Source organism: Zophobas morio, unplaced genomic scaffold (assembly GCF_036711695.1).
Source record: "Zophobas morio isolate AGI-343-1 ecotype UQ-CSIRO unplaced genomic scaffold, CSIRO_AGI_Zmor_V1 ptg000031l, whole genome shotgun sequence".
NCBI classification, from domain to species: Eukaryota; Metazoa; Arthropoda; class Insecta; order Coleoptera; family Tenebrionidae; genus Zophobas; species Zophobas morio.
In genome coordinates, this window is record NW_026972136.1 from 7,356,633 (window position 1) to 7,371,999 (window position 15,367).

General features: G+C 33.2%; 1 protein-coding gene and 1 long non-coding RNA gene across 7 annotated transcripts in view; one reads left to right on the forward strand and one right to left on the reverse strand.

Moving 5' to 3' along the window:
• LOC135139273 (uncharacterized) overlaps nucleotides 1–15,124 on the forward strand; it is a 28,106-nt gene extending 12,982 nt beyond the window's left edge. For 2 of the 6 annotated variants that reach the window (XM_064069447.1, XM_064069445.1), the window contains exon 4: nucleotides 6,674–9,122. The gene's annotated coding sequence lies outside the window, so the exon portion shown is untranslated. Of the gene's footprint in view, nucleotides 1–6,673; nucleotides 9,277–9,325; nucleotides 9,624–10,247; nucleotides 10,902–14,345; nucleotides 14,553–14,594; nucleotides 14,725–14,773 lie in introns of those variants that run through there. The other 4 variants (XM_064069451.1, XM_064069452.1, XR_010282143.1 and 1 more) reach the window with 4 other exon arrangements.
• LOC135139275 (uncharacterized) lies at nucleotides 1,402–2,141 on the reverse strand. The gene is made up of 2 exons (XR_010282144.1): nucleotides 1,767–2,141; nucleotides 1,402–1,709 (listed from the first exon to the last, which is right to left on the reverse strand). It is a non-coding gene; the product is annotated as an uncharacterized LOC135139275 (long non-coding RNA).
• Nucleotides 15,125–15,367: the final 243 nt, after the last annotated feature.

A 15,367-nucleotide genomic window follows, 5' to 3' on the forward strand; every position in this document is an offset into this window, starting at 1 on the left:
GCTTTCGATCTCAAAGTAGCTTGCAATCTGTTGCCAATAATGAATAGTAAAGAAGATGTCACTTTGCAACTTTTAGATGCCATTGAATTATACGATACCATGTTGGATACAAATAATAAAACAAATTTAATCAATTTTGTTTTAAAAACTCGTTTGTCTCCAAGCGCAAAAATTAGGCTGAATCGTACTTATAACTCAGTACAAGCGCTAGTTACAGACATGAAAATACATCTTCTAACTAGGAAATCTGATACGGCCCTACAAACAAAATTAATGCGCACAATTCAAGGTAGTAAATCAATAGACGATTTCGGTAAGGAAATTGAAGATCTCTTTGTAAATTTAACAATATCCCAAGCTAATGGAGATGATGATAATTTTAAGGTACTAAAGCCCGTGAACGAAAGAATTGCCATCAAACAATTTTCAGATGGGTTACGAGATTCTAAACTTAGTACGATAATAACAGCTCGAAATTTTACCAGTTTAAAAGACTGTATTAGATCTGCCATTGATGAAAATGCTACTCGAAGGCATGAAAATGATTCACAGGTCTTATCCATGTCTACTCGTGGCAGAGGATCAAAATTTTATCAGGATAGGAGTCGTGGTCAATTTGAAAGGAATTTCAGGGGGTTCCATAATAATATTCCAAACAGTAACTTTAACTTCAATAATCCAAACCGAACACAAAATTTTGGATATTATAACAATGCTCGATATTTTAACAACAATCGCGGTAATCATTTCAGAAACAATCAATATAGAGGTCGAAATACATACAATCAGATTCCAAATAGGCGAAATACAAATAATCAAAATTTAAACAATCGCACCACAAACAGTCGACACTCAAATTTCCGGAATCAGGTGAATCATACTGTAGGAGAAAATATGCGGGAACAGTTTTTTCGTGCCCAAGCAAATTAATCAAATCAATGCATATTCAGGAGTAGATTGCATAAAAGTTAATATCAAAGAAAACAAATTAAGGTTCTTAGTGGATACTGGAGCTAGTTTGTCAGCGATAAAGTTACATTGTTTACCTCATGGCACTATAATTCAACAAGATAGAATAAAAATTAGAGGAATAGGAGGTAACATTTTTTCAGAAGGATTTGCATATTTAACTGTCGATATAAAGGGAAACATTTTTCAACAAAAATTTTACGTTTTTAAAAATTTGAATTGTGTAAATGATGGAATTCTTGGTAGAAATTTTATTAAAAAACACAAAGGAAATATTAATTACGCGGAAAATACAATGACATTGTCAAATTGCGACAGTACAGTAACAGTACCTTTGGAATCAGACCAGAACCACAATATTTTAGTAATTCCACCACGTTGCGAAACAATTCAGTATTTACCAATAACATGTTACGAATTGAAAATTCGCAGTAGCTATTTCGGTTTTTATTGGCATTCTCGGATCGGATTACATTTTGTTTACTCGTTTTTTTTTTCGTTTCGTCATTTCGTGCATGGGTGGTTGGGTTGGGCACGGTGGCAATGAAGGACAACTTTGGTGGAGGGTTCGTCCCGAGCTTTTGACTCCCCCAGTCGCAAGACTGTCGCGATGATTCTGAGCTTGGAGGGGCTCAGATGAGTGTTTCAGCCTCGCTGTTTGTAGATCGGTCTTCTGGATCGTTTCAGCTTGGTTCTTGCTATAAGGAACTGGATGGATCGCGCCATCCCAGAGCTTCACTCTGAAATTCGATTTTCGTTCTGTTTGTTATTTTTGTTCGCGAATTTCATTTGCTTACCTAGGTGGGAACAAACGCCGTGGAGCGTCCCCTAGAGTCTTCGTCATTTCTGGAATCTTGATAGCTTTGTTTGTTTTTTTCTTTTGTTAATAACCATCGCATCCACTCATTAGTTACATCGATTAGGGATTTTCGTCGGAATTCGACGTTTCGTAAGTTTGCCACTAGAGGGCCAAACTTCCGTGAACTCTCGCTTCGTTACCTTGCCACGTCATCGCAGGTGGAAGGGAATCCATTTTGCTTTGGTACTCCGTGTTGAATGGTGTTGGGGGTTAGTGCTTTCCTCTTTTGCAGTTCGTTTTAGCAACCTTTTCTTTGGCGTTACGTTTGGAATCGCATTCGTCGGATCTGTTGGGTCCCCTAAAAGGTGCTATCGCTTGGAGCGCATTTGTGAGCTGTAAAAAGAAATAGTGCGTTCGAGCACTACGACTTCGTCGGATTTTTTTTTATTAAGAGCACTAGACCATCCCGCTAAAATCGGAGAAGCTGCAGTCGATCCGCAGCTTTTTTGTTTTTGTCGCTGATCTTGTTATTCCCGTGATCGAGAATTGGAGCCAGTTTTGAGTGGGAGAACGAATTCTATGAATTCCAACTGTCGTGGGCAGTTGTGAGCCCTCCCAGAACAGCTGGAGAGTTACCATCGGTTGGACAGGCCGTCACCAAAAACCTCGACTCGACATCGACTGGAAATTCGCTGCGACGCCGCTGTGTTTCGACATCTCGTCGTGGATATCGAAGGAGGCAGGTGCCCATGGTACTTCCATTCCATCTCATTAAGTTTAAGTATTAGTCGCCTTACCTTTTCTTTATTGTATCGCAAAACGTTTCGAAGTTTGGCGTAACTAGCACTCGCACATAACCTAGTAATAACAACCGGTAAGACTGTGACGCTCCGCTCTACGGTGATACCTCGTACGTTCGTTAGGACTACCGAGCGTGTGGCCTACTTCGTTTATCCCATAGCCCTCGAAATAATTAATCAAATCGTTATTCGTTACGACTCCAACTAATTTGTTCGTTTCGTAAACATCGTTCGTATCGCTCGTATTTATCGTTAATTAGTTCGTCGCCTTTCGTAATTAAACTATCGTTCGTATTGCTCGTATTTATCGTAAACCGTTAGTCGCATTAAATCATTATCATTAATATCTTACTCATTTTCTTTTGCTTAATTATTTAGTTATTTCTCACTCTTACTTTTTTTAATTAGTGACCTTAGGTTTTATTGTAATCAAATATTTTAAGTAACCGCTTGCAATTACAATAGTTAAATATTTTTCCGGTTTTTTGTTGTTGTAATTGTGTCTTAATAAAAACTGGTGGCGCCCTGGCGACGTCGCTACACAAAACAGTGTGCTCTCTCTTCTTTGCGAACCTCTAGCGACCTGACCCTTTGCACCCGCAGGAACTCACCCCTTCTCCACTAGCAGGCCGGCAACGAGCTGTGAGTTTGGCTCGTAACAAACAACTAATGAAGATTGTGTAGTATTACCGAAACAATTAGGTGGAAATGTGTTTTTAGCAGGAGTTGTTGCGAGACCTCGAAACTCAGAAATACCGGTAAAAATTTTAAATACTAGCGAAGAGGAAATTCGATTAAAAACATGGATTCCTGAAACTCACAAATTAAGTGATTATAAGTATTGCAAATTTGATTTAACACAAAATTCAGTCGATAGGGTTAAAGAAGTTCTAGATACTATCAATGCTGATAAATTAAACAAAGAAGAGCGAGATTCTATCATGAAAATTTGTGCTAAATATGCAGATATTTTCCATTTACCAAATGATAAATTGTCAACAACAAATATTTATGAACAATCAATAACTTTGAAAGAAAATACAAAACCAGTTTACGTTAAACCTTATAGAATACCACATGCGCAAAAAACCGAAGTTGACACGCAGATACGTCAAATGTGTGATAATAATATTATTGAACCTACGAAAAGCGAATGGTCATCACCTATTCTCCTAGTACCTAAAAAGGTAGGCGTAAATAATCAAAAGAAATGGAGATTAGTGGTCGACTATCGTCTTTTAAATCAGAAAATTCAGGATGATAAATTTCCACTTCCCAACATAACAGATATTTTTGACTCACTTTCAGGTGCAGTATATTTTTCTCATTTAGATCTTAGTCAAGGATATTATCAAGTAAAACTAGATAAAGATAGTAGACCCTTCACAGCATTTACAACGAGTCAAGGACAGTTTCAGATGAAGAGGCTTCCAATGGGTTTAAAAACAAGTCCTAGTTCGTTTTCACGTATAATGACAGTTGCAATGTCAGGCCTAAACTATGAAAGTTGTTTCGTATATTTAGACGATTTAATAGTTTTTGGAAGAAATTTAAACGATCACAATTCTAATTTAATTAAAGTTTTTGAGAGGCTCCGAAAAGTAAATTTAAAGCTCAATCCTAACAAATCCGAATTTTTAAAGAAAGAAATATTATATTTGGGACACATCATAACTTCTGAAGGTATTTTACCCGATCCAAACAAAATTCAAGTGCTAAAAAAGTATCCCGTTCCGAAAAATTCCGATGAAGTCAAAAGATTCGTAGCTTTTGCAAATTACTATAGGAAATATATACCAAATTTTGCTGAAATTGCCATACCGTTAAATATTTTAAGTAGGAAAAATGTTAACTTTAACTGGACAAAAGAATGTGAAGAATCATTTCGAACTTTGAAAGAATCGTTAATACAACCACCCGTGCTTCAATATCCAAATTTTTCTGAAAATAATGAATTTATTGTTCAAACGTATGCAAGTGGGTTTGCAGTAGGAGCAGTGTTATCGAATAAAAATAGAAAACCAGTTGCTTATGCAAGCAGAAGTTTAAATAAAGCTGAAGTACGATATTCTACTATTGAAAAATAATTACTCGCCATTGTATGGGCAGTAAAACATTTCCGACCTTACTTATATGGTAAACATTTCAAAATTTTAACAGATCACCGACCATTAATTTATTTATTCAATATGACAAATCCATCAAGTAGACTCACAAAATTAAGGTTGTGTTTAGAGGAATATGATTTTACAGTAGAGTATGTAAAAGGATGTGATAATGTAGCTGCAGATGCGTTGTCACGTGTTTTTATTAACAATATTACATCAGATGAGTTAAAAAGCATGAATGAAAAAATACTTAATGTTATGACTAGAGCAAAACAGAAAACGATACAAAATGAACTACAATCAAATAAGGCGGAAGAGAATTTAGATAATATAAGGACTGGCCATCCGAGTGTTGTAGAGATTCTTAAAAAGCCAGCAGACAGTGTAGAACTTGTAATAGCTAACGAATCAGAAATAAACAAAAAGCTTAAATTGGAACATACAATGTCCAAAAATAAAAATTTTCTGTACAACCCTTTCTTGTCAGCTTTGTATATGAATCTAAATTCTTTATCAATGATAGCGCGAGACGAATTGTTGAAAGATTTAGAAATTCTATGCAAGGAAATAAATGTGTAAGAATTAATCGTTATTAAAAATGAAAGTAATATGCATCAAGTCAAAAAGCTAGCTAGTATGATTAATGAATATAAGAAAACCGTAGGATTAAATAATAGTAAAGATTTTCCAAGAATATGTGTTGTAAATAATCCTAAAAGAATTACAGACGATGATATGAAAAAAGTTATTTTAAATGACTTTCATTTACTTCCAACTAGCGGACATGCGGGTGTAAAGCGCATGACAAATAATATTAAAAAATATTACTTTTGGAAAGGCATGACAGAGGATATTAGTAATTTTGTTAAACATTGTGATAGTTGCCAAAGACAGAAATATAGTAACAGTCAGGGGCGGCTTGTCCTATGAGGCAGGTGAGGCAGTGCCTCACCAATGAATTTTACGCCTTATTAGGATTTTTATTATTTTATACGGACACATTTCGGCCAATAATTTGTGTCTTTTTTCTAAAATTTTAAAAATAAATATAGAAAATTATATTCTTATTTTTATCTCGGTAGGTACTCGTTGCTCCCTTAATTAAACAGCGCGCTTAAACACTCGGCACAACATGTATTTTGTGACGCGAATGAGGCCGACTCGAAGCTTGCCTCTACAGCATATATAGAAATCATGTCGTTAATAGGCAAGCAACCTGCAATACACTTATAAGCGGTATGAGTTGAAAAAAGACAAAATTGAGGCTAGCCTCATTTCCGTGCTTGCAAAAGAGATGGACAACTATAATATTTGCGCGCGGGGAACGTGCGATTGCAATGCAGTCTGCATTCGCAGGAGTATTCAAAATTAGGCCGTTGATTGTTTTGCCACAAATCTGTGTGTGTATAAATTGATTCAAAATTTCGGTAACAGAATTTTGTCTTAAAAGTGCCTACGTTTGCGTGGGTCGCGTTAGTGCTTTGTGCTTGTCATAATTTGATTTCGGTAATCGTTATTTAAGATTACGAGTAAATCGGAATTTTTCTCTACTAACGTTAAATGACAATGGCAGTTCTGTTTTTTCTACTTTCACGTATGATGATAAATTGTATGTAGTTAAGGAATTAAAACCGCCGGTTCCTGATTTGAGTAAATCGTTAATTGATCCATAAAAAAAATTTAAAATAAATCCGTATTTATATTTTATATTTTTTTCATTTTGTTTTTTGTTATAAATCAGTTATTTTATGTTGTATTTGATCTTTTTCGATATGTTTCCTTTAAAGTTTATTTTAATTTTGTTTTTTGTTAGAAGTTATATTAGTTTTTTCTGACCACGCTTCCCTTTCCTTTTGTCCTGTCATTTTCATCCTTTCCTTGCAAGACCTCCTTACACCTTCACGTTGGTTCTTTGTGGACAGTTAAATGAGTTTACAAATTTGTTTATTTGACTAAATAGAAAATATTTAAGTAATCTTGATTTATTTATATTTTAGAGCGTTTTGTGCTGTGCCTCATCAATTTTTCAAGTCATGAGCCGCCCCTGGTAACAGTATAAAGGAACCTATGGTAATAACGACAACAGCAAGCACTGCATTTGAAAAAATATATCTAGATATTGTAGGTCCAATCTAAAGAGACGTAAGTAATTTTTCATATATTTTAACCTTACAATGTGAACTAACAAAATATGTAGAAGCTTATCCCTTAGAAAACAAAGAAACTATAACTATCGCTAAGGCGTTTGTCGAAAATTTTATTTTAAGATATGGAGTTCCTAAAATAATAGCCACTGATCAAGGAACTGAATTTATTTCAAGTACAATGAATGAAGTTTGCAGTTTGCTAAAAATTGATAAAATTCATTCAACAGCATATCATTATGAGTAGAGAGCGGATTTTATGAAATTTGCATATCCGTTATTTTTTGCATATAAGTCTTGATATTTAAAATGTGGACGAATCATGTTAATTAAAAATGAATACAGCTATAAAAAAATTGCATATTTGCATATATTTGCCTTCTGCTGCATATTTCACGGAACGGGTGCATATTTTGCATTTTTATCAATTTTTGAGCTGATTTGAAAAAAAAATTATTGTCATTCTATCGGCATTTATCTAGAAAGACGAAATTTTATGAATCATACTGCAAATATTCTTCTGAGCTTCAAATAACTAGGAAAGGTTTGGGTTTTATGGTAGTTTGGAGACACCACTGGGTGTTAAGCTATCCTTCCAGGTAAATTCGCACCCTAATTACTTTTGGAAATACCGTTCATTCTCAATATTTTTGTTTGTTAGTTAAGTGTTTTAATGGTACGTTTAGTGGTGGTCGAAGAGACGTTATACTATTATTTTTCATCGTGAGTTTGTATTGAAAGCATTTAAAGGGATACAGGTGTATCAATATGTCGAAGATAACTCAAATTAATTTATGGATTAAACCTTTTCCTGAACTTATTCTTCAAGAACGAACTGTGTTTTGTCGCGCCTGCCCTAAACCGGTAAGTATTTTTAAATGTGTGGATGTAGTACGCAGTTTTTCTACATATTTACAAATACATTATACCTACCTACTTTAGAATCACCGGAAAAACTTTTTGTTAGAATATTTCGAAAAATATTAAAAATAAATTGTTACCAAAATAGTAATTAAATAGTGGATTACTACTATTTTTTAATTTGTTCTGTTTATATTTAGTTTTTTGTATAAGAATATTATCTTTAAAAACATGATTTATCTGTTAGTGAGATGTAATTAAACACTATGCAAAGTGATTTATGTATTTTTTGTATTAAAACGGAAGCTCGGGAAACCTGTTTTTGTATTTTATAAATAAATTTAGTTCGCTTTTAAGCTTTTTTTTTCATTTTTGAAGCATATGCAACTGCATATGTCTGCATATATTAAGAAAGTTACTGCATATTTGCATAAATTTGGTGCATATCATATGATCATATTTCTCAAAATTTTGCTGCATATTTTCCGCTCTCTAATCATGAGAGTATAGGCGCTTTGGAAAATTCACATAAAGTTTTAGGTGCATATTTAAGAACCATGTGTAATAATCAGGCAACAAACTGGAGTTCTTGGATACCTTATTGGTGTTTCAGTTATAATACAACTGTTCATACTGAAACTCAATACACGCCTTTTGAATTAGTATTTGGTAAGATATGTAGTCTTCCAACGCATTTAACTACATGCGTAGATCCTTTGTATAATTTTAATAGTTATCCATTAGAATTGAAGTTTAGGTTACAACAAGCTCATTTAGATGCTAGGAATAATTTAATTACAAATAAAATTAAAAGGAAACAGGTGTATGATAAGAATGTTAGGTCAGCAAAATATGAGAAACACGATTTAATTTTAATCAAAAAAGAAACAGGTAATAAATTTTGTGTAATTTTTGAAGGACCTTTTAAAGTGACAAAAGACCTATCGCCCAATGTTGAAGTGTTAAAGGACAATAAGAAGTTAGTTGTACATAAAAACAGAACTAAGCGGTATTATAATTAGAATAAGTAATTCTTTTGTGACATTGACATTAGATATCTTAACCTACATAACTGTTTACGAGTGTATTGTTTCTTGCTGATGCATATAACATGTGTTGAAACTGAATCTTGTAACTATTAACCTAGTAGTAAAATTACATACATATAATACGAACATATAAACAAAAAAAAAAGTGTGTATTTACAAACATTTTTTTTTAAGAAATCCCGGAAGGTGTAGTGGAGTAATTAATAAGTAATGTGTGAAAGAGAGAGTGAATGATTAGAGTAGGGATTAATGTAGATGTAAGCAATAATGTATGTAATAAGACTAATAAGAAATGTATTAAGAAGAGAGTAAGAAGTTAGTAAGTAAGCAGTAAGTGTCTAGGCAACCAAGCGGTGTAAGAGAGAAGAATAATAAAGATATGTAGTAGTTAAGTGGTGACTTTCAATAGTGCGTAACCTGGCTAAGCTGCCTACCCCCGGCAAGCACTGCAAAATATTTGCCTCCGTTTCTCCACGAACAAATGTAGAATTCATAATAACACACTTACTACAAATTCTAGAACACGACATTTTCAACGCAGTTAAGGTAAGAATAAAAAAAAACAATACTCAACATTTACCTACAATTACTTTAGGAAAAATGAAGTTTGTTTTTTCTACGTTCAGAAAATCACTTAAATCGTCAATATTCAGTCAAAGACGATGATTCTTAACTTAATGCAGTACATTAAACTTGTACTGTATTTTTCTACGATAATTCAACACAAGGTAATTATCTTAGCGGATTTTTGACCTAAAACTGAACGTATAGTGAACAAGGGAAAAAACTCTCTGGATGGAACGTTCTCACAGACGGTTGTGGATTCTGGATTTGCAGCAAGACTTACAAGAATATGTACTTCTTTACAACCAAAGGACAAAGGATCTCTGCAGGTAATAACAACAAAGACGTTGAAAATGAAATGATATTAGCAGGTGTATACTAAACTCAATTGACATATACCTAGTAAGACTTTTATTTCATTATGACAATAACGGGGTAGTCTTTAAGAAAAAATTGGATTGAATATCATATAGTTACATACCTACTAAAAACGAAAAGTATTTAACGCGAAACGACGATGCTTTGGCTCATACTAAGTTTTGCCAAGTGCATGTCAACTGAGTTTAGAGTATCTCTTTATAATACTGAAGGAGATTTACAGATGAAGAAACTGCGTACGGTACATATGTATGAAATTTTCCTGAAAATAATGTCTTTTCTCCAAAAAGCGAGCAGACAGACATTTTTTGATTACCACTGCTGCCTGAGGTTTTTGCAAGCATTCCGTTCATAAACAACATGCAAATCTTGTACTTACTTTTTGATCACTAAAATTTCGAAAAATAAGTTCTAGCTTCGTAACTATAAATTATTTACAAGTTTGACTTCCTATTCGTACAATTTTGTACTCGTTGTATATATGTAGTGTTTGGTTTGTAGCAGGAAAGTTATTTTTATTAACAATCCATTTGACCGAACCGTTCTTATGCATTATATTTATTTTCAAATTACAGCGACACCTGTGCGGACACAAATGTGGTCCAGATTTTAGAAAACGATGCCGATATCTGAATCCTGTGGGAATATGAACAAAGTAACTTCACGAGGCACTGGCTGTCATCTAGCTACAGGAAGTCACGAAAATAACGTAAAGATACTCTGCAAGCGAGGAATGGCAGGCATCGAAGTTCAAATTTTAAAAAATAACCCACTGTTAAACACGTATAAATAACAATTACGTCTAACTTATTGGTTTTGTTTCTTTATATGTACGATGATTTACTTTATATTAATTTATTTTATCTTATAACACTTGGTTTTGGGTTAGTTTATGCAATTATTTAAGTGACATAATTTCAATATGTATTACTAATATATTTAATGACAATACGATTTTTTAGGGCAAATAAGGTTTCAATTTGGGTTCATCTTATTCTTACTTTTATGTAACAGCTGCTACTAGAACATAAAATGTCATATACCACCCGTGAGCGAAATCGTGAGATCAGTACCTATCACTTGTGTTAACGTGCTTGTGATCCTACATTCTCACTCGCTTATAATATACTTAGTATTTCTTTCACTTACAATATTAAATATATTGCAAAGAGTGCTTATTATCTATGTGTGAATTAAGATATCTGGAGCATTAAACATGTCCATTCTGATTGTAAATATGTTATTTTACCATTTTTCGGGGTTATGTTTACCAATATTTTCCTGTCAGTTCGTCTTAAGAATATCAAACATTTTTAAATAATTGTTTGTAATGAAGTCATCAACTTTTCAAAACTAACGACGAAGTAAAAGTTGCATCAGTATTTTATAATGCATAAATTAATATCAGAGTCTCAAAAAATCTCTAAAAAGGCCGTTTTATATTTTCTGAGATAAATGTAAAACGTTGATGATAAGAGTTTCTTTTTTTTAAAGACGCTTAATATGTGTAATACTAAATTTGAAATCGCACTAGGATAATCTTCATGGAATCATATCCTGTGGTTTTGTTAAAAACGTAAAGAAAAGCATCAACAAAATTCATTTTATCCTGGTAAAAGCAAACTTCAATTTATTTTTAAATTGTGACACACACTCATCCATCACAAGAAGTGGTTAGTTTTTTTAACAGCATTTAATAAACATCATCTAAATTTCTCTACTGCAACGAGTTTAGTGGACAGTTTCGTTGGAAGTGTTCTTTTTTGAGTTTCTTACCTGAAAAATGGATCGTACAGAGGTGACTGTTTTACTATTTTATTCATACTTTAAGATTAGTATTTTGTGATTTCTTGCTCCTTTTCTCTATTCCATACGATTTAAATTCTCTTATACACACAACCTGAAATTAATTTTAATTTATTATTTTTTATTAACCATGTTGCATATGTATATTTCCAGATATTTAAAAAACGGGGATGGGTAAATCAGAGTTCATGAAAAGTTTTAAAAATAAATCTCCACCTGAGCATTGGACAGTCATGATAACTTCAAAAGATGTTAATTCGTTTCTAAAATCTTTCTCGTCAAGTAAAACATTAAACTACCTAAATTTGTTTGAGAAATTTATCAACAAAAAATACAGTTCCTTGAAAAAGTTGGAGAAATGTTTTTTCGAAATATGTCTTAAAGAAAACCGTGTTTTGTATATTTGGGATGCAACAGATGAAATTTTCAAGCGAGTATTTAAATGTTGTGTTGGATATAATAACTCAGTTATCAAAAAAGGGTTTTGTTCAGTGGATAACCAGTAGACAACATCTTCAAAGATTTCTAGAAAAAAAATTCAACGTTTTCTCATGCAGCTTAACACAGTTTAGCGAAACACAGCAAGAAGATTACATAAAAGAACGACTAAAAGCTTTCAGTTCTGCAGTTGAAATTGAGACAACTATTCAGAAAATTAAATCTACATTTGTAATTATCGAACATGTTGACTTATTAGGAATTCCGCTTCAGATTTTTATACTCACAGAACTATTTCACCAAAATAACGATAAATACTTGCAGCTTCTGGACAATAGATTTCTCTTGACTGATCTATATCATAGTTTTATTGATGAAAAGTTTAACATTTTCTACGAACATAAAATTGCTTCCGATCTTCAAAATCCCCATCTGGCAAATAAGATTCATCAGGAGAAACAAAAGATGTTAAAACACTATGAAATATTTGCTTTAAAATTAGTATATCCCGACTTTGTATTAGAACAATTAAATATTAATTACCAAAAATCGGTGCAAAAATTTTCAAATAACAATTATGAATCCATTGGTATCATAACTGAATTAAAAAATAACGTTCCACATTTTCTTCACGGATCCTTTGCGGAATATTTGGCGGCTACTTACTTATCCAAAAATACTAGAGACATACCTGTCGACATATTTTTTGATCAAAAGTATAATAACGTACGGTTTTTCTTTGATATGTTGTCAGGAGAGACATCGCCTGCTCATATAGCTGTGTTATACAAAAATTTCGACTTACTTAAAAGTTACGGTGATAAAATATTAGCATGCAAAGACAAAGGTGGAAGAAGTGCGTTACACCTGATATGCTCATGGGGTCAAAGGCATCCTCGTGTAGAAATAAGTCACGAAAGTAACGTATACACTGTTGAACAGACTACCAGCTTTAATGGTTAACCGGAAAGTAAAGAATATCTTGATGCAGTAATCTATTTACAAAGTAAAAACAATAATTCAGAACATGATTCACTACTTGGTTTAACACTGTTGTTATATGCTAGGAAATGTGAAAGTTTGGCAGCAGAGCTACAATTGCTACAAGAAATTGAAAAAAACTCTATTCTCTTTTAGTCATATACTTCTAACGATAAAATAAAATTTTGTATTATTCTGCATAACTTGAATACGACAACGTGGTTAAATTGTTTGGTTATGAAAAATTACGTATTTATCATGATGAAATTAATTTTGTTACTAAGGCTAATCAATGTACTCCCCTTTTTCTAGCCTGCGTTCAGGGGCACAAACAAATTGTTCAGTACTTAGTCAAATCTGGGGCTGAAATAAATAGTGCGGATAACGAGGGCTTTACACCACTTTATGTAGCTTCTGAACATGGTCACGAAGAAACTGTCAAATACCTTGTAAAATCCGGAGCTGAGATTAATAGTTGTGGGAATAACGGTCGGACATCGCTTAATATAGCTTCTCAGAAGGGCCACGAAAAAATTGTCGAATTTCTAGTAAAAGAAGGGGCTAAATTTTCTCCATGAAATAGATATTACATATAGAAGGTGAGTCACCTAAAAGGGAACACCTCGAATATTTTTAGCAAACGTGGTTAATGGTTCACGAGCATCCGTAAATTCAGTGTTGTCGCTTGTTCGCTAGTGCGACTTCACGGGAAATATGGTAAAATGTGGACTTGTGTTATACAGAGAAACAGAATAAATGTGTACGTGTCTTATGAAGAAAGCACAACGCAATTTTTTTCAACAACAACAAACGACAAAAAAATTGAGTGTTTTCTGTGTTATGGTATTACCGCGCACCAGGTGGTCAAGACTCCTTCATTAACATAAGTTCATAAATAAAAAAATTATTCGAGATGTCCCATTTTAGCTGATACACCCTGTATGAGTTAGAATTCGCACTTAGCAACAAGCTGAGAATATGACTAAGTATTATTATTATTATTGGATTTGTAGACAAGTTAATTTTGTTAATTTTTGTTTCAGTTTTTATTTTGACCGTTTTCTATCCCTAGAATTACCAAACGAATAAAGAATCATCTCTTGGCACCTACATTTCTGTCGCTTTCAAAACGAAAAATGTAAACTTGAGCGGCATTTACCACATTTTTCCTCTAGGTATTTTATTAGGTATTTAAAAAGATAATTATAATTTCAAGTATGCGGGGAATAATAATCGATAATATTTGTGTTGGAATTCACTGTGAGAACAAATATCTGAAATATCCAAGAAAGCTACTGCAAGAATTTCATTTATAACCGATTTATAACAAAACAAATCAGCTATCCTTCTATTAGTGCTAACTGCATTTTGTGTTAAGAATAAAATTAATAAGTCATTTTTGTACCTTGTTTCCATAACATTTTAAGTTCAAGTGTCTTTCTTTATAGACCTAGAGAGTAATTTACAAGTTGGATTTGCGATGACAGTTGCGATTTGCGATTTGATTCGTTATCGCGACTGCTGTCATCGCATCTTCCATGGCAACGGTGATTTGCGAAATGGTAAATCTAACTTGAAATTGTCCCGCTATACCCTTGCATTCCGCCATAAAACGATCTTCTAAATTTCCATTTGCATTGCCTGAATGCTGACTGGTGAGTGCTTTTATATCATATTAATTTATAATTCAATAGAAGTTGTTGCAGATTTACAGTGTTAAATAAATATTTGCCTTCGTTTCACCACGAAAAAATGTAAAATTCAGCACACTTACTACAAATTATAAAACAAAGCCATTTTCGAAGCAGTGATGTAATCGTAACAAAGGTAAGGTTAGAAATAAATTATACTGAACATTTACCTACAGTTGCTTTAGAAAACTAGAAGCTTGTCTTTTCGACGTCAGAACATCACTTAAATTTTAAATATTCAGCCAAAGACAATGATGCTTAAGATGTTTACATATTTAATTATTTAGTTCAGTTGTACGTATCTTAACTGGCATTTCCAAGAAGAGAAATTTGTCCTAAAACTGAACATATGCTGAACAGGAAAAAAACTGTCTGGATGGAAATTTCCTTACAGGCGGTTGTGGACAGAACTTCTATGATGAGAATAAAGATGTTATCAAATACGAAGGCGTCATGTTCACGAAGGCATCTACGGTCAAATTTTAATAAGTCGTTGTTAAATACGTTCAAAAAAACAATTATACGTCTAACTTATTTCTTTTATTTCTTTAATTATGTTCTATGATTTACTTAAATTACGACATATACTAAACATGTCCAATTTATATTTAGGTACCTGATGGTAAGGGTGTTACTTTGTTGTCATTTTACTTCCCGAGCGTAAGCAAAGGAAGTACTGTAATCGAGTCCGTCGCCCGACTCTCTACTTTTGCATCTTCTCGACCTATCATGACCCCTAGAGGACGAAGAAATAGGTCTCCCGTTTCCGTCTGTCTGTC